Source organism: Rattus norvegicus, chromosome 2 (genome assembly GCF_036323735.1).
Source record: "Rattus norvegicus strain BN/NHsdMcwi chromosome 2, GRCr8, whole genome shotgun sequence".
Taxonomy (NCBI): domain Eukaryota; kingdom Metazoa; phylum Chordata; class Mammalia; order Rodentia; family Muridae; genus Rattus; species Rattus norvegicus.
In genome coordinates this window covers 127,970,910-127,990,765 of record NC_086020.1, presented here as the reverse complement: position 1 = coordinate 127,990,765, position 19,856 = coordinate 127,970,910, and the positions used below count along the sequence as shown (strand labels likewise).

The 19,856-nt window shown below is 38.6% G+C and overlaps 1 pseudogene; it reads left to right on the top strand.

The window, feature by feature from the left end:
* The first annotated feature begins 8,899 nt into the window (after window positions 1-8,899).
* Window positions 8,900-10,166, top strand: Pkm-ps6 (pyruvate kinase M1/2, pseudogene 6; annotated as a pseudogene).
* Window positions 10,167-19,856: the final 9,690 nt, after the last annotated feature.

The window sequence follows — 19,856 nt, the reverse complement described above, 5'->3', positions numbered from 1 at the left end:
AATGGCATTACTTCTCAGGATTATGAAGTATGGCCTTGTTGGAGTAACTATGTCAGTGGATGTGGATTTGGGGGATTTGCTGTTAAATGTAAAGTTATTAGACTGTCAAGACCAAATCTCCATGGAGATAATTTTAAGAGAAAATATTTTAAAGAAAAAAAGACATTCTCTTGATGGAGGATTGAATTATAGTCTATTACATCATATATGACTCATTTCAATTAAAGTAGAGGAGAAGAAACAGTAGCTAGACTATTGTCTTTAATTAGCTTAATATTGAAGAGGAACATAACTAGCTAATAAAATTACTCCATGTATTATAAAAAAGGAAAAACAATACTTAAAATTAAGATATGACTACATATTATATATACATATAAACAAATGAATAATTTAAGCATGTTTCTGTGTGCATGTTACCAAGATTCAGAAGTTTACACATGAAAAGCATGCAAAGGAAAGATTTAATGGGGATTCTCAATAAGAAAATGCAAAGAATTTTGCTTATTTATTGTCACAGGCTAAGAGACAAGATACTTAAGAGACAAGATATTTTAATAATGGGTGGTGTTACAGATGTTGTATACAGAATAAAATTGGCACTTGAGTATAAATTAACAAAATATCAATTCCCTTTGCTTTTTCTCTTAACCATCCTCGGACATTATTTGTATAGGATTTAGTCAGTCATATTCATTTGGTCAGCAAATATTTATCAAACACTTCTTGTTTATTAGGTATCACGATGAATAAGGCAGATGAGGTAGTAAAGAAAATAGAAGCATATCTGTGTCTCTTGGAGATTATAGTCTTTAAGGGAGAGTTTCTAAAAGTATATATCTATGAATTCTTTGAGAGTTTCATGCTATATATTTTTATCATATTTACTCTTGCTTCTTCCCTGATGTTCTCCCAGATCTACCACTATATCATCTCTTCTACCTTCTTTATTTGTTGTTTTAATAAAAAAATCAAGTCTAATTTATGATTCTTACGTATTAATAGGTGGAGGGCCATCCACTTTTACATGAACAATAATCTAGAAGCCATAGCCTTAAATAAACTGACACTACTCCCACAAGAAATAATCAACTGGGATGGAGAATCATAAACTCCTCCCACCTCTATGTGTACCAGTCTTTGATCCTATGCAGAACTTGTGAAGGCAATCACAGTTACTGTGGATTCATTAATACAGCAGGCAGCTGTTTTGTATCCAGAAGACACTGGTTTGTTTTTGTATTCCACAGCCATTGGCATTTATAATATCTTGACACCTGAGCCTGGGACAGGGCTGATTGAGGCAAAAATGTCTCATTAGTAGCTAGCACTTTATAAACTCAAACAAAGCAGAATATATTCTTATTAGAGTGAGACTAACAAGATCCTGGGTTCGTGAAAGTGTAATGCTTGAAAATTGGCTTTTATATTGTTAACACAGACTAAAGAAAGAGACTCAAGCCATAGCTTTGGGTAAATTTGTGTTGGAAATATGATTGTCATAACAAATAAGTAGTAACAAGGTCTGAAACCAAAGGTAATATAACAAATTGTGAAATACTGTCCACAATTTAATATTTGAATAATGTTAAATTCCTACATGTATCAAAATAGACAGCAAAGAAAACTGAGAATCTGCCACATAAACAAAATTATTATAGATAGGAGTCAATAAAATGTGTGGGAAGAGAACTATGGGATAAGGTTGATTAGGTATACAAGTAAAAAGTTTTAGTAGAAAGTATTAAGAATAAACAATCAATAAACTCAAAAAGATTTTCATTAAAACTCATACTGACACATGATCTATGTGACAATATTGACTGAATTAGAGTTCTCAAGAGAAACACAATTGGCAGTAGACACGTAGTTCTATAGTTTTATTTCTGTTGCTATGATTAAATACATTGGTAAAAATAAATCTGGGGGGTGGTTTATTGTAATTTACAATTCAAGGTTATAGTGTATCCTTGCAGGAAACATCCTTGCTCGGAAAATAGTCACATGAAATCTACAGCCAAGAATGGAGAGAAATAAACGCATATGTGTTTAGTCCTGAGGCTCAACTCAAACTCATGTCTTGGTAATCTCACTGTGATTAGAATGTGTTCTGGTTGATTTCAGTTCAGGAAGTGCTCAGCTACTAATCAAACATTTGCAGGACCTAAATCTGAGAGTGGTGCCATGGGTTTTCAGACAGAGTCTTTCCACATTAAGGAAGTAATAAAGTGGGGCTGGGGATTTAGCTCAGTGGTAGAGCGCTTGCCTAGGAAGCGCAAGGCCCTGGGTTCGGTCCCCAGCTCCGGAAAAAAAAAAAAAGAACCAAAAAAAAAGGAAGTAATAAAGTAAGACAATCTTTCAAACACTCCAAAGATCAACATGAACTAGATTATCCTCCATTTTGACTCTCATCTAATTTCTGGCAAGTTGGAGATTAAAATTTTACCATCACAACTCTACCCCTCATCAACATGACACACAAATACATCTTTCTAAAGCATACCCCTTCATCTCTTGAACCCAAAGTCCTGTTAGGCTCATGTCTGCCTCACCACAGAGGTTTGTGAGGCTCACGGGAGGCAGAAAGCAGTCTGTAATTGGAGTCCTTAGTCTGTGTTACACTGAAAAACAGTGGAGTCTGGGACAGTTGCTGTCTTTTCCAGTCTCCTGTGTATCCAGATACCATTCAGGGCATCTACACAGGCCAGGAAGGGGAAGGCTGAGCCTGAGTGAGTGCCAAGATTATAGAGGTGCTGGGAGAGAGAAGTCCTTCCCTGGAGATGTAGGCACCTCTCTTTACTACTAAGTCTCCTGCCCCCCAGACAAATTCTTAATGAGGAGATGGTCTTTGCTTGTCCAAACTGTTTTCTTTGATGGCAGATGTAAATGTACACACCTTACTCAAGGTGAACCAGGGGATAAATACCTATTTGCAGGAAGGGATACTCAATGGCTGAACACTCAGGGCTTACCTAGATATCTCACCAGTATGGAAAACTCCAGGTTTTTATGCTGTGTGACTAATTGCCATTGTCCTCCCAGTGGGGTGTTAGAGTTATATGCTCCAGAACAGGTGAATCTAGGCAGGGAGCTGTCTCCACCCCTGCTGTTCTGAATTGTCGATTCCCCAGGGTCTGCCTCTGCTCGATTTTACCAGTACTTCTGTCCACTTGCCCCACAGAGTTCCAGGTTCAAAATACTATAAAAGTACAGTATAGTGTTAACATTCTAATAATCTTGAAAAAATTCCAAAAATGTCAAAGGATAGAGTCTCTTAACTGTGAATTTTGAAGAATACAAACTGAGTTAAGACTTTCAATAAATAATGTAACAGTAACATGTGAATTAATAGGAGAAAGCATAGGAGCATAGCAAATTAATAACCACCACACTGAAGCAAAACGCAAACACAGCAGGTGTTACAACAAATCCTGCAGTTTCTAGTCTGGAATCTAGGCTTGCCACATAGTCTGTGTTCCAAAGACACCCTCTTCAGCACATCAGTTTCTCTGTTTGGCTTAAAACAACTCCATTCCACATCTGCAACTCTCTGTGGTGGTTGTTGCATGGTTCTGATATCTCCAATACTCTGGGGTCTCCATTACTATCTAAGGATTTATCTTCACAACTTTAAAAAAAATAGCCTCTCAAGGACTCTACCTGAACTACAACCCTGACATAGAGTGCCTGGTCCCAGCTACACTCCAGGACTTCCGATATCTTACAACTATCATGTTTTCAAAATCGGTACCATTTGATGACACTTACACTGTCAAGTTTTGCTGCCAGCCCCAGATATAGACTGAGCCCTTTGGACCACAGTGGTATCAGCTTCTGTGTTCTGGTCCCAAGGAAACATTTCCCTGTTTCCCCATTGTATTGCAAGGAGCTTTTTCTGAAGTGATGCTTATTTCAGTATAAATCACAGCATTTTTCTCAGCACCAACCTGAATAATGTTCTGTCTGGAGATTTCTACTACCAAACAAACCCAATATCTTTAATATAAAAACTCAATTTCTCAGGAAAAATTGAAGCCAGATTCTCAATCAAGGTGTCAAGAGAAACTGCACCCACCTTCATTCTTGATGAAGTCCTTGTTCCTCTCTAAAACCTCACCACCTGGACCTTCACTGTTCTCATCTCTTCCGTCATTCTCATTGTCTGTGCTCCCATAAGAATCGCCCATCAGTCAGTGGCTTTTCCAGTCTCAACTTTCAAAAACTCATCTACATTTTGTCACACAAAACTGATTTCCAATTTTCAAAATCTACATGACTGTGTTCATGACAGCAGTGGCCCGCCCCATTTCCTTGGTATAAAATTCTGCCCTTAATTTCCTTCATATGGAATCTTTATTTTATAATAAAAAAGTAAGGAATGAAACATGATAAAAGTCTAATAATGAGCAAAGAACAATATTTCTAGAAAATGCTGGAAATGGAAAAAAACGATGGAGCTAATGTCTAGAGAAGGGAATCCATCTTCAACATAATAGATCTCCTGTTCTTTCTAAAGACACTCTTTCTTGTAGTTAAAAGTGACATTTGAATGATCTTTTGAAGAAATACGTTTGTGATGAACTTTATAGAAAAATATGAAAAGGGGGAAAAAGCGATAACATTTGAAATGTAAATACATAAATATCCAAGAAAAATAAAATTAAAAAAAAGCCGGTTGGGTACCATTCATTTCAGAAATCAAATAAAATGGCTGAGATGAATAAATTAGTGAATTAAGGGGTTGGGGATTTAGCTCAGTGGTAGAGCGCTTGCCTAGCAAGCACAAGGCTCTGGGTTCGGTCCCCGGCTCTGAAAAAAAGAAAAGAAAAAAATTAGTGAATTAATAAAATTTTAATAATAACTATAAGCACTTTTAAGTATTAAGCATTTTTATAAAGTCAGTTTTGATTTTACTGACTCAGCAGCCTTACATTTCCCAACTATGAGGAGATCCTTGGCTATAAACAAAATGACTTGCCTTTCCCACAAAATAATAAAAGGCACAGATAGGTGCAAAGAAAGTTTAGCAGAATATCCCAGCTTGAGTGTAGCCTTGGAATAAATTTTCTAAATGTTGCAAACAAATGGCCTGATTTTCTTATTTAAATGAATGAATACACTCCCTCTCTGCGAATAGAATTTGGTCTAGCCAAATTCTACACTTGGCATTTTCATAGGACTATGAAGTACTGCTGAAAAGCCTTGCCTATTCTCAGTTATTAAGTATATCATAATTTGTGGTTATTTTGGTTTTATCAACATGGAAATTAGTGACCATTGATTAATTGTACTTTCCTACTCTGCTCTTTCCTATTTTCATCAAGAAGTTTGTCAATGATGAAAAGTAAGATACTCTTGATTTTTTTAAAAATACAGAATCTTTTATGAAGCCATTCTTCTAAAAGAAAATAATGTTCAGTTCAAAACTATCACTCAGCCATTGGGGACAAAAATACAACTGTTGGATAGATTCTCTAGGGTCTGCATCTACTTTTTGAAACATCAATATATGCAAGTCTTTAAAATGGGTTAAAAACAGACTTGATAGTGATGGCTCCATTGCACAACAATGGGCCATCTGTTTCATTAAATCTTTAACCATGCTCGGTCCTTTACTTCCTCTTGGCTAAATGTGGTTTTCCCCCAAAAATTGTTGAGTTTCAGCCAGACTAATTCAGAACCCTCTTCAAGAGTTGTTCTCTTGCTAAATAGCTGAGCATCAGCTGGCTCAGCCACTGAATCACAGCTATGAGATTATTATTGCCTCCTTCTTCCCCACATACCCGTTATTTAAAAGTCTATTTTCCTTAGTCAATGGAGCAGCTGAAATAAATTTGAACTTAAATTAGAGTTTTATACAATATAATTGATTGTAGAGTACTGTTATAAGATGTGTATACACTTGAATGGGCAAGTGCATAAATATATATGTATATGTACTTATGTATGTATATGTGTATATACTATACACTCATGGGTTTGTATGTGTACTGAGATGGCTTACTTTTTTGATAACCTCTAGGTTGTAAACTTACAATTAGTCATCAAAGAAATGCTACTGTGGTAGTTATTGCTACTTAATTTCTCATCACTCCACCACCTTTTTTGTCTTTAAAAAAATTCTCATGAACCATAGCTAACTTCTTCCACTGCCATCCCCCCAAGCTTCGTTTTCCTCAGAGGGGAAACAGTCTAACTGAATCTTTTGTTAACTGGTTTGACTAGATTATGTTGATAAGAAAGTAGAGACTCAGTATGATTGCCCATGGGAATGAAAATTAAAAATGAGGTACATACTGTTGTATGGCAGAATCTGAGGCATGTTTTATAATCTCCAAAGAGCAAATGCTAAGAACTTAATTTTTGAAATACTCCAGGAATTAATTCTATGTATCAGCATTCACACAACATTAAAAAATGGACAGTCAAAGGGGATTTCTGGATAGAATATTTAGGTTAATGGGGTCAAGGAAGAGACATTGATGTCATCAGAATAGTTTCAGTTAAGCAGGATCAAATTCACTGGGTGAGACAGAAATGTCCAGTGATACAACAAAATGCAGGAGAATGAATGGGTCACAGCAGCTTATCCTTACCTTGCATATTCAGTAAGATTCATAGATAACTCAAGGAAACATAGGTCATGAATTTCATCTCATCTCCAGATTGTGAAGGTCTTTATACCAGGCAATTGGAATTAGTATTCATGATGATGGTATTTGATCAAGTGTGAGGGTGGGAATGATATTAGACTTGTGATATAGGGGGATCTTTTAGGTACCAATCTTAAAGTAAGGTCAAGAGTGATCATAGTCTAAGTCAAAGGCATAGAATTTGATATCAATATCAGAAAGGAAAGAATCAAAATAATATTGTCCCTAGATATGGGGAAGACAGAACTCATATTAAGGATGTTTGGGGGAAATTTTAAATTAAAATTATGAGATAATGAACATAATGGGTCCAATACATACTGATTCCTACATCAACCTATTGATCATTTATGAGAGTTGGTTTGTATAGTATAAACTCTAAATTTCTTTATCAAATTTGATATGACTTGAATATTTGAAAAAACAACTAGACTTCATCAAAATTTAAAAGTATGAATCATATAATTAATTGTAAAGTAATAAAATGGAATAGTAATATAGATATTACACACCTCTAAATAGGAGTATTTAAAAGTTTACAAAATACAAAAAAGTAATTCTGAGTTTGTTTTTAATAGTCCCTCCAAATTAGTTTTAAAATGTAAAATTTCCACTTTTCACATATTCTAGTTCAGAGATTGTTTACTTTCTATCTGAATTCTCATATAGACCCTAGTTCTGTCTATTTGGAATTAAATTTTTTCACTTCAAATGAACACACACACACACACACACACACACACACACAGAGAGAGAGAGAGAGAGAGAGAGAGAAATTTTAGGGTAAGAGTCATTGTTTTCTATCAGTATATTCTGTAACACTTTTGCAGTGCTTTGCAGAAAAGTTATATATTGTGAGTACTGAATAGTAGGTAAAATAAACACTGAAGTTTAAATCTGCCAGTGATGGTAGTCAGCCCAGCAACAGGAATAGATTAGAACAATGGTATTAATGTGGCTCACCAGAAGCTGGAGTAGAAGGAGGTCACAGGTCAGTTGTTTGTCTGTTCAGGCTTACACACTAATGCACATGGCTGGACCATTTCTGAGTGACCAATGATGATATCAGTAACAAGAAGAACTAATATTATCTGGAGTCACTGAAATTCACTGTAATCATGAATGATCTCATGCATTGGTAAGGAATCAATTCTTCCTAGCTCTTGTGATTACATCATTACTGACAAACATATCAACCAACAGATTTTAGCTTAGTTAGAGTATGTCATTAGGGGAGATGAATCAAAACATCCACATTCATTTGTTATCCAGTTTGTCATGACTCATGCCATTTTGAGCTTCAGAATTAACACTGATCTTCATACAAATTGTTTTAAGATTAATTTTCACTATAGTATACTAGTCAGGGTTCTCTAGTGGAGCAGAATTAATAGAATGAATATATACTATAAAGGAAAATTACTTAATAGGGATTTTACAATCCAACAATGAGTATCTGCATTTTAGAAAGACTGAGAACCCAGTACCCAATTAGTCAATTAGTCTTGATGTCTGATTATTCCCAGTCTGGTGCTGAAGTCCTAAAGGATTTGTGGAGAGATACTGATGTGAGACCACATAACAAAGCCAAAGGAACAAGTTTCTTATGTCAATAAAGAGCAAGAACAGCAGAATCAACAATAGGCCATTGTCTAAGTTAGGATTTTACTGCTGTGAACAGACACCATGACCAAGGCAACTCTTATAAGAACAACATTTAATTGGGGCTGGCTTACATGTTCAGAGGTTCAGTCTATTATTCTGAAGGTAGGAACTTGGCGGCATCCAGGCAGGCATGGTGCAGGAGGAGCTGAAAGTTCTACATCTTCATCTGAAGGCTTCTAGTGGAAAACCGACTTCCAGGCAGCTAGGGCAAGGGCCTTATAGCCACACCCACAGTGACACACCAACTCCAACAGGGTCACATCTTCTAATAATGCCATTCCCTGAGCTGAGCATATACAAACTATAATATCCATGCATGCCAGAAACAGGCAGAATGTTTTAGGGTTACCAATTTGTGATGAAACACTATTACCATAAGCAATTTGGGGAGCAAAGGGTTTTATGGCATATATTTCAACCCTACTGTTCATCATCAAAGAAAGTTAGGACAGGAATTCAAACAGAGCAGGAACATGGAGTCAGGACATGATTCCAAGGTCAGAGGTTTAGAACATTATCATCAGCGAGCGTCCTGACTCAATAGGTATTGCAGCAGGATCTGAATACTCCCAAGGACCTCAGGAACCATGCCAAAGACACACAGCAAAGCAGGGACTGCCTTCATGCAGACCCAGCAGCTCCATGCAGCCATGACTAATACCTTCTTGGAACACATGTGCTGCCTGGAAATTGACTCCGCACCCATCATGGCCCACAACACTGGCATCATTTGTACCATTGGCCAATCTGTGGAGATGTTGAAGGGAATGATTATGTCTGGAATGAATGTGGCTCATCTGAATTTCTCTCATGGAACCCATGAGTACCATGCAGAGACTATTAAGAATGTCTGTGCAACCACAGAAAGTTTTGCATCTGATCCCATTCTCTATCTTTCCATTGTGGTGGCTCTGGACACAAAGGAAGAAGGGAGTCACTCTGAAGATTACCCTGGATAATGCCTACATGGAGAAGTGTGAGGAGAACTTCCTGTGGCTGGACTATAAGAATATCTGCAAGGTAATGGAGGTGGGCAACAAGGTCTATGTAAACCTGGACTCATCTCACTGCGGGTGAAGAACGGTATTGACTACCTGGTGACAGAGGTGGAGAGTGGTAACTCCTTGGGCAGCAAGAAGGGTGTGAATCTGTCCGGAGCTGCTGTGGACCTCCCGCCATGTCCAAAAATGACATCCATGACACCCCATGTTTGGGGTGGTGCAGGACCTGGACATGGTGTTCGCATCTTTCATTTGCAAGGCTGGAGAGCATGATCAAGAAGCCACGCCCCACCCATGCTTGAAGGCAATGTAATCCTAGATGGAGCAGACTGCAACTTTGCTGTTTGGAGAAACAGCCAAAGGGTTTCTCTGGAAAGGAACCCTCTGGAGGCTGTTCACATGCAGCACCTTTTTGTCCAAAAGACAGAGGCTGCCACCTACCACTTGCAGTTATTTGCATTGTCTGGCACCCATTACCCTGCAGAAGCTGCAGCTTTGGGCGCTGTGGAGCACCTCAAGTGCTGCAGTGGAGCCATTATTATGCTCACCAAGTCTGGCAGGAGTGCTCCCAAGGGGCCCGGTACTGCCCAAAGGTTCCTATCATTGCTGTAACATGCAATCCCTATACTGCTCGCCAGGCCCATCTGTACCTGGGCATCTTCCCTGTGCTGTGTAAGGATGCGGTATAGGATGCTTGGACTAAGGATGTTGACCTTCCTGTAAACTTGGCCATGAATGTTAGCAAGGCCTGAGGCTTCTTCAAGAAGGAAGATGTGTCATTGTGCTGACATGGTGGCACCCTTGCTCTGGCTTCATCAACACCATTCGTGTTGTGCCTATACCTTGATGACCTTCGGGAGACCCCGTCCCATCCCTCCCATAACCTATCCATTAGGCCAGCAATGCTTGTAATACTCACTCTGGGGCATAGTGTGGCCCGGGGTAAAGGAGAAATGCAGGATTGGAAACCCTCTGATTTTATCACTGAAGGGCAGCAGCATCTCTGTGTACTTTGCTTCTGTAGAAAGTTGTCCACAGAATTTCCAGATCTGGCCTGGAGTCACGAGATAGCAACAGCAGGAGTTGAGGGTGTGGGACTCAAGGGTTACAGAGAGGTGTTTTCTTATTTGAGGCTCATTTCTCTCCAGCAACCTAACTTGTTTCAAGTATACACAAAATTAGCTAGCACAAGAGACAGGCATGCATGCATGCCTTATATTTTATTGTATTGTATTTTATTTTTAGACCTCATAGTTTGTGGTTTATTGCAGGATGCTGATGGTCACTCTCCTGGTACATATCTATTCTCCTCAGGCAATTTTTCATGGATGTTCCTCTCAGACTTACCCAGAGATATTTCTCTTAGTTGATTTCAGGTCCAAACAAGATGACAATCAAGATTAACAATAATATAGCCCATATTTTTTAATAATGTGAGCCTATTAAAGAATGTACTAATGAAACCTACAGGTTCTCTCTGAATGTTTATATATAAATTATTTTCTACAGGTAAAATATCTGATTGTATAGCAAAAATTGTTAGGTTTCTGTAACTTATTCATTAAGGAAGTAGGTTTACTTTTTAAATGATTATTAAAATATAGAATAAAATCTAAATACAGTAATATTTTCTTATGTCACTATTTTATACAATTTTTATATTTCTATGTAGCAAGAAATTATTCTTTGTATTCAAAATTAGCTCAAGGGCGAAGTAGCATGGCTTCAGCTTTCTATTTATTCCAAAAGTCTGATGAGGAATGCAGACTAGTCTGTTGGATTTATATATGCGAGGATAAATATTTCTGCCTCAGCAGCCAATCTGCAGAGGAGGCAATGCTGTATAAAATGCCATATGGCAACCTGGAGAGATGACTCAGTGGTAAGAGCTCTTGCCGTTTTACAGAGACCTGAATTCAGTTATTACCACCCATTTGGGTGGTTTTCAACAACCTGTAATTTCAGGGACTTTGCACTGACATCTCAACTCTATGGACACCTGTGCACATCACCTCTGCAAAGACCTGTGTGCATACGGTGCACATACAGACAAGCAGGAACACACACAAACAGCTTTTTAATGGACCATCACTCTTCTTCCCTGATACTAATGACCTGCCATATATTTCTTGAATCAAATTGCTATTCTTTTATCTATCCCTGTTGATGATTCCTCTCTACCCACCCTCACAGTAACTACACTGTAGTGAATTCTCTCTCCTCTTTTCATTTCATCTGAGTTTCTATAGGACACAAACTTTACAATTATTTTCTTGGTATTGTCCTTATCTTCAGGTTGCAATACAACTCCTTGGATATTGGAACTATTTTGTTTCATGCCTTACAATCTACCTACTACATTTTAATGTTCTTAACATATTTCCATGGTTCACTGCTTCCTTGTTCACCTCCCTAAAGGCCACCCAGAAATATTTCTGGATACAGAAAAGAGTTGAGGAAGATAGATAAATAAAAAATAGGAAGATATTAAACAATAAATTAAACCCCATCGTGTCAACAAACTAGTTATTATTACCTTCTAAGCAACTAGAATAATTTCAAAAGTACTTTAAGTGAAAAATCATGATGTATCTAAACTTAAAACAATTTTTGAAATTATAGTTGGTTTATATATGGCATACAAACACATATACTTCAAATCACCATGATTCTACTTAGTTTCCTCCCAGAAGCTAATTTTAATAACTTTCTATTATATTAGTATTCAGGCACATAAACTCACAGAAATGCACTTATTTAAAAAACACATATGTGTTGTAGGCACAATTTTACTATTCTTGAATGTAAATGCTAAATGATAGCATTGCATTGCAATTTTTTAAAAAAAGTATACATCAGGTTACCTAAATTATATCCATCTGTACCTACTTATGAGAATATATACAAATTCAAAATTGAAGTACAGAATTATTAAGTGTAATGTTCTATGTAACAGATACCTTAGGAGAATTTAGCAAACATCTATTACATGTACATGGAGATTGTTTACTTAGAAAAGCTACATCTTGGCTTATCTCACTATTCTATATATTTTCTGACTAATCCATGAATTGGCTTACTCTCATCATAAACATTTAGTGAATGAATGTGTGATGGCTTATGATAATTGTTAACTTGACAAGACCCAGCATAACCTTAGAAATAAATCTATGGATGTTTGTGAGAGATTTTCTACATCATGGGCCAGAAATTTAATTAATTCATTATATTTACCTACATTTGGATGAAGCTGAAATGATAAATAATAATTTCACATAAGACACTAAAAATAATTATGAACAATAAGTGAGTTAGAAAACTCGCTATGCTCACTAACCTGACAAGTAAAGACTGAATAGCTCACTGTGACAGTTGTATTTACATAGAGAAGGGAGGCAAATTATTTGCCTTTATATGTAAAAATGTAAGTGAATCAGATGGCATTAAGTATAATAAATAAAACATATCGAGAGATATTATATTGTGCATGTTATGAGGAGAAAATAAAAAGAAATGTGAGTCAGCACAGTACACAATGTATAAAAATTCAATAAAATAACAAAATTATATACATTTTGTTACATGTTTTGTCTATTAGATGATAGCTTTATACCTTTATAACTATATACCTATATCACAGTGTCAAAGAAAATGAAAAATGTCGGCTGCCGCTGCAGAGAGCCCCTGGGCAGCACCCCACGAGCGAACCTGAGCCTCGGGACCACAGGTAAGACCAAAATTTCTGCTGCACGAAAGCTGCCTGGTGAGCTTGGGACACACGAAAGCAGAATTTCTCTAGGACCGGGCACGTTCTGTGTTTAGCGGAAGTCCCACACCCGCGGATCCCGGCCCGCAGCAGCTCTCTGCTCCCAGACCCGGTGAGAGAGAGACCCAACCGCCTGGTCAGGTGGGCACTCCGGAGGCTGCAGAGCGGAAGAGACCACCAACACTGCTCACCCCTGCCCACATCCCTGGCCCAAGAGGAAACTGTATAAGGCCTCTGGGCTCCCGTGGGAGAGGGCCCAGGAGCGGCAGGACCCCTGCGCCTGAGACACCGCCGGAACCTGAAAGAAACAGACCGGATAAACAGTTCTCTGCACCCAAATCCCGTGGGAGGGAGAGCTAAACCTTCAGAGAGGCAGACAAGCCTGGGAAACCAGAAGAGACTGCTCCCTGCACACACATCTCGGACGCCAGAGGAAAAAGCCAAAGACCATCTGGAACCCTGGTGCACTGAAGCTCCCGGAAGGGGCGGCACAGGTCTTCCTGATTGCTGCCGCTGCAGAGAGCCCGTGGGCAGCACCCCATGAGCGAACTTGAGCCTCAGGACCACAGGTAAGACCAAATTTTCTGCTGCAAGAAAGCTGCCTGGTGAACTCAAGACACAGGCCCACAGGAACAGCTGAAGACCTGTAGAGAGGAAAAACTACACGCCCGAAAGCAGAACACTCTGTCCCCATAACTGACTGAAAGAGAGGAAAACAGGTCTACAGCACTCCTGACACACAGGCTTATAGGACAGTCTAGCCACTGTCAGAAATAGCAGAACAAAGTAACACTAGAGATAATCTGATGGCGAGAGGCAAGCGCAGGAACCCAAGCAACAGAAACCAAGACTACATGGCATCATCGGAGCCCAATTCTCCCACCAAAGCAAACACGGAATATCCAAACACACCAGAAAAGCAAGATCTAGTTTCAAAATCATATTTGATCATGATGCTGGAGGACTTCAAGAAAGACATGAACACACTTAGGGAAGCACAGGAAAACATTAATAAACAAGTAAAAGCCTACAGAGAGGAATCACAAAAATCCCTGAAAGAATTCCAGGAAAACACAAACAAACAGTTGAAGGAATTAAAAATGGAAATAGAAGCAATCAAGAAAGAACACATGGAAACAACCCTGGATATAGAAAACCAAAAGAAGAGACAAGGAGCTGTAGATACAAGCTTCACCAACAGAATACAAGAGATGGAAGAGAGAATCTCAGGAGCAGAAGATTCCATAGAAATCATTGACTCAACTGTCAAAGATAATGTAAAGCGGAAAAAGGTACTGGTCCAAAACATACAGGAAATCCAGGACTCAATGAGAAGATCAAACCTAAGGATAATAGGTATAGAAGAGAGTGAAGACTCCCAGCTCAAAGGACCAGTAAATATCTTCAACAAAATCATAGAAGAAAACTTCCCTAACCTAAAAAAAGAGATACCCATAGACATACAAGAAGCCTACAGAACTCCAAATAGATTGGACCAGAAAAGAAACACCTCCCGTCACATAATTGTCAAAACACCAAACGCACAAAATAAAGAAAGAATATTAAAAGCAGTAAGGGAAAAAGGTCAAGTAACATATAAAGGGAGACCTATCAGAATCACACCAGACTTCTCGCCAGAAACTATGAAGGCCAGAAGATCCTGGACTGATGTTATACAGACCCTAAGAGAACACAAATGCCAGCCCAGGTTACTGTATCCAGCAAAACTCTCAATTAACATTGATGGAGAAACCAAGATATTCCATGACAAAACCAAATTTACACAATATCTTTCTACAAATCCAGCACGACAAAGGATAATAAATGGTAAAGCCCAACATAAGGAGGCAAGCTATACCCTAGAAGAAGCAAGAAACTAATCGTCTTGGCAACAAAACAAAGAGAATGAAAGCACACAAACATAACCTCACATCCAAATATGAATATAAAGGGAAACAATAATCACTATTCCTTAATATCTCTCAATATCAATGGCCTCAACTCCCCAATAAAAAGAAATAGATTAACAAACTGGATACGCAACGAGGACCCTGCATTCTGCTGCCTACAGGAAACACACCACAGAGACAAAGACAGACACTACCTCAGAGTGAAAGGCTGGAAAACAACTTTCCAAGCAAATGGTCAGAAGAAGCAAGCTGGAGTAGCCATTCTAATATCAAATAAAATCAATTTCCAACTAAAAGTCATCAAAAAAGATAAGGAAGGACACTTCATATTCATCAAAGGAAAAATCCACCAAGATGAACTCTCAATCCTAAATATCTATGCCCCAAATACAAGGGCACCTACATACGTAAAAGAAACCTTACTAAAGCTCAAAACACACATTGCACCTCACACAATAATAGTGGGAGATTTCAACACCCCACTCTCATCAATGGAGAGATCATGGAAACAGAAATTAAACAGTGATGTCGACAGACTAAGAGAAGTCATGAGCCAAATGGACTTAACGGATATTTATAGAACATTCTATCCTAAAGCAAAAGGATATACCTTCTTCTCAGCTCCTCATGGTACTTTCTCCAAAATTGACCATATAATTGGTCAAAAAACGGGCCTCAACAGGTACAGAAAGATAGAAATAATCCCATGCGTGCTATCGGACCACCACGGCCTAAAACTGGTCTTCAATAACAGTAAGAGAAGAATGCCCACATATACGTGGAAATTGAACAATGCTCTACTCAATGATAACCTGGTCAAGGAAGAAATAAAGAAAGAAATTAAAAACTTTTTAGAATTTAATGAAAATGAAGATACAACATACCCAAATTTATGGGACACAATGAAAGCTGTGCTAAGAGGAAAACTCATAGCGCTGAGTGCCTGCAGAAAGAAACAGGAAAGAGCATATGTCAGCAGCTTGACAGCACACCTAAAAGCTCTAGAACAAAAAGAAGCAAATACACCCAGGAGGAGTAGAAGGCAGGAAATAATCAAACTCAGAGCTGAAATCAACCAAGTAGAAACAAAAAGGACCATAGAAAGAATCAACAGAACCAACATTGGTTCTTTGAGAAAATCAACAAGATAGATAAACCCTTAGCCAGACTAACGAGAGGACACAGAGAGTGCGTCCAAATTAACAAAATCAGAAATGAAAAGGGAGACATAACTACAGATTCAGAGGAAATTCAAAAAATCATCAGATCTTACTATAAAAACCTATATTCAACAAAATTTGAAAATCTTCAGGAAATGGACAATTTCCTAGACAGATACCAGGTATCGAAGTTAAATCAGGAACAGATAAACCAGTTAAACAACCCCATAACTCCTAAGGAAATAGAAGCAGTCATTAAAGGTCTCCCAACCAAAAAGAGCCCAGGTCCAGATGGGTTTAGTGCAGAATTCTATCAAACCTTCATAGAAGACCTCATACCAATATTATCCAAACTGTTCCACAAAATTGAAACAGATGGAGCCCTACCGAATTCCTTCTACGAAGCCACAATTACTCTTATACCTAAACCACACAAAGACACAACAAAGAAAGAGAACTTCAGACCAATTTCCCTTATGAATATCGACGCAAAAATACTCAATAAAATTCTGGCAAACCGAATTCAAGAGCACATCAAAACAATCATCCACCATGATCAAGTAGGCTTCATCCCAGGCATGCAGGGATGGTTTAATATACGGAAAACCATCAACGTGATCCATTATATAAGCAAACTGAAAGAACAGAACCACATGATCATTTCATTAGATGCTGAGAAAGCATTTGACAAAATTCAACACCCCTTCATGATAAAAGTCCTGGAAAGAATAGGAATTCAAGGCCCATACCTAAACATAGTAAAAGCCATATACAGCAAACCAGTTGCTAACATTAAACTAAATGGAGAGATACTTGAAGCAATCCCACTAAAATCAGGGACTAGACAAGGCTGCCCACTCTCTCCCTACTTATTCAATATAGTTCTTGAAGTTCTAGCCAGAGCAATCAGACAACAAAAGGAGATCAAGGGGATACAGATCGGAAAAGAAGAGGTCAAAATATCACTATTTGCAGATGACATGATAGTATATTTAAGTGATCCCAAAAGTTCCACCAGAGAACTACTAAAGCTGATAAACAACTTCAGCAAAGTGGCTGGGTATAAAATTAACTCAAATAAATCAGTTGCCTTCCTCTATACAAAAGAGAAACAAGCCGAGAAAGAAATTAGGGAAACGACACCCTTCATAATAGACCCAAATAATATAAAGTACCTCGGTGTGACTTTAACCAAGCAAGTAAAAGATCTGTACAATAAGAACTTCAAGACACTGAGGAAAGAAATTGAAGAAGACCTCAGAAGATGGAAAGATCTCCCATGCTCATGGATTGGCAGGATTAATATAGTAAAAATGGCCATTTTACCAAAAGCAATCTACAGATTCAATGCAATCCCCATCAAAATACCAATCCAATTCTTCAAAGAGTTAGACAGAACAATTTGCAAATTCATCTGGAATAACAAAAAACCCAGGATAGCTAAAGCTATCCTCAACAATAAAAGGACTTCAGGGGGAATCACTATCCCTGAACTCAAGCAGTATTACAGAGCAATAGTGATAAAAACTGCATGGTATTGGTACAGAGACAGACAGATAGACCAATGGAATAGAATTGAAGACCCAGAAATGAACCCACACACCTATGGTCACTTGATTTTTGACAAAGGAGCCAAAACCATCCAATGGAAAAAAGATAGCATTTTCAGCAAATGGTGCTGGTTCAACTGGAGGGCAACATGTAGAAGAATGCAGATCGATCCATGCTTATCACCCTGTACAAAGCTTAAGTCCAAGTGGATCAAGGACCTCCACATCAAACCAGACACACTCAAACTAATAGAAGAAAAACTAGGGAAGCATCTGGAACACATGGGCACTGGAAAAAATTTCCTGAACAAAACACCAATGGCTTATGCTCTAAGATCAAGAATCGACAAATGGGATCTCATAAAACTGCAAAGCTTCTGTAAGGCAAAGGACACTGTGGTTAGGACAAAACGGCAACCAACAGATTGGGAAAAGATCTTTACCAATCCTACAACAGATAGAGGCCTTATATCCAAAATATACAAAGAACTCAAGAAGTTAGACCGCAGGGAAACAAATAACCCTATTAAAAAATGGGGTTCAGAGCTAAACAAAGAATTCACAGCTGAGGAATGCCGAATGGCCGAGAAACACCTAAAGAAATGTTCAACATCTTTAGTCATAAGGGAAATGCAAATCAAAACAACCCTGAGATTTCACCTCACACCAGTGAGAATGGCTAAGATCAAAAATTCAGGTGACAGCAGATGCTGGCGAGGATGTGGAGAAAGAGGAACACTCCTCCATTGTTGGTGGGATTGCAGACTGGTAAAACCATTCTGGAAATCAGTCTGGAGGTTCCTCAGAAAATTGGACATTGAACTGCCTGAGGATCCAGCTATACCTCTCTTGGGCATATACCCAAAAGATGCCTCAACATATAAAAGAGACACGTGCTCCACTATGTTCATCGCAGCCTTATTTATAATAGCCAGAAACTGGAAAGAACCCAGATGCCCTTCAACAGAGGAATGGATACAGAAAATGTGGTACATCTACACAATGGAATATTACTCAGCTATCAAAAACAACGGGTTTATGAAATTCGTAGGCAAATGGTTGGAACTGGAAAATATCATCCTGAGTGAGCTAACCCAATCACAGAAAGACATACATGGTATGCACTCATTGATAAGTGGCTATTAGCCCAAATGCTTGAATTACCCTAGATCCCTAGAACAAATGAAACTCAAAACGGATGATCAAAATGTGAATGCTTCACTCCTTCTTTAAATGAGGAAAAAGAATACCCTTGGCAGGGAAGGGAGAGGCAAAGATTAAAACAGAGACTGAAGGAACACCCATTCAGAGCCTGCCCCACAGGTGGCCCATACATATACAGCCACCCAATTAGACAAGATGGATGAAGCAAAGAAGTGCAGACCGACAGGAGCCGGATGTAGATCTCTCCTGAGAGACACAGCCAGAATACAGCAAATACAGAGGTGAATGCCAGCAGCAAACCACTGAACTGAGAATAGGTCCCCTATTGAAGGAATCAGAGAAAGAACTGGAAGAGCTTGAAGGGGCTCGAGACCCCAAAAGTACAACAATGCCAAGCAATCAGAGCTTCCAGGGACTAAGCCACTACCTAAAGACTATACATGGACTGACCCTCGACTCTGACCCCATAGGTAGCAATGAATATCCTAGTAAGAGCACCAGTGGAAGGGGAAGCCCTGGGTCCTGCTAAGACTGAACCCCCAGTGAACTAGTCTATGGGGGGAGGGCGGCAATGGGGGGAGGGTTGGGAGGGGAACACCCATAAGGACGGGGAGGGGGGAGGGGGATGTTTGCCCGGAAACCGGGAAAGGGAATAACACTCGAAATGTATATAAGAAATACTCAAGTTAATAAAAAAAAAAAAATGTCAACACCTTTTTGGATGTTGAAAAGTAGGTGAAACTATACTGCAAAAGGCCACATTATAGCAACTGAGGACAGCCACTGGCAAAAAGATGGCATAAAAGACATATCCAAGAAAATGATGGCGTCCAAATCATAAACCCTTAAAACTCAGTATCAGGGACATAAATAGTTCAACCCAGAGTCGTACAGAAGGTAACTCTATCCTCAATAAGAGGCAGCTGGTCCTTACTGTGAAGTAATTGCAATTTAAAACAATGCCTAAAATACAAAGCATGACTTCAT